General features: G+C 41.7%; 1 non-coding gene across 1 annotated transcript; it reads left to right on the forward strand.

Moving 5' to 3' along the window:
- The first annotated feature begins 269 nt into the window (after nt 1-269).
- LOC123454398 lies at nt 270-404 on the forward strand. Its single transcript, XR_006633361.1, has one exon.
- Nucleotides 405-609: the final 205 nt, after the last annotated feature.

The following is a 609-nucleotide window of genomic DNA, read 5'->3' on the forward strand; positions in this document are numbered from 1 at the left end:
GAAGAAAAAAACAACTATTTATAAGTCTGGAAAGTAACTCAAGGATCACTCATTTTCCTTTCTGATCTAAGAGACTATGTGTTAACGAAAAAAAAACAAAACAATTTTGCTGGGCATGGTGGCACACACCCTTAATCCCACTCTTGGGAGGCAGAGATAGGAGGATTACTGTGAGATCAAGGCCAGCCTGAAACTACACAGTGAATTCCAGGTCAGCCTGGGCTAGAGTGAGACCCTATCTTGAAAAACAAAACAAAAAAGCAATTTTATTGTCCTGGCCTGTGCCTTTTCTGTTCCCATTTGCTCTAATGAGGTACTCTGTCAGGACACATAGCAATTTATCTCTCAGTGTAGGATAATTATCCTAAGAATAGGACTGGCTTTTAAAGGCACAAGAGGACAATTTAAGAAAAACTAAATAAAAGATGGGTTGGAGGGATGGCCTAGTGGTTAAGGTGCTTGCCTGCAAAGCCAAAGGACCCAGATTTGATTTTCCAGAACCCATGTAAGCCAAAAGGTGGTGCATGCATCTTGAGTTCCATTGCAGCAGTTGGAGGCCCTGGTGTGCCCTATCGCCGTGGGTAGCCTTTAATTTTCAAAATTTTTTCT

The sequence above is a fragment of the Jaculus jaculus genome, chromosome 13 (genome assembly GCF_020740685.1).
Source record: "Jaculus jaculus isolate mJacJac1 chromosome 13, mJacJac1.mat.Y.cur, whole genome shotgun sequence".
NCBI lineage: Eukaryota > Metazoa > Chordata > Mammalia > Rodentia > Dipodidae > Jaculus > Jaculus jaculus.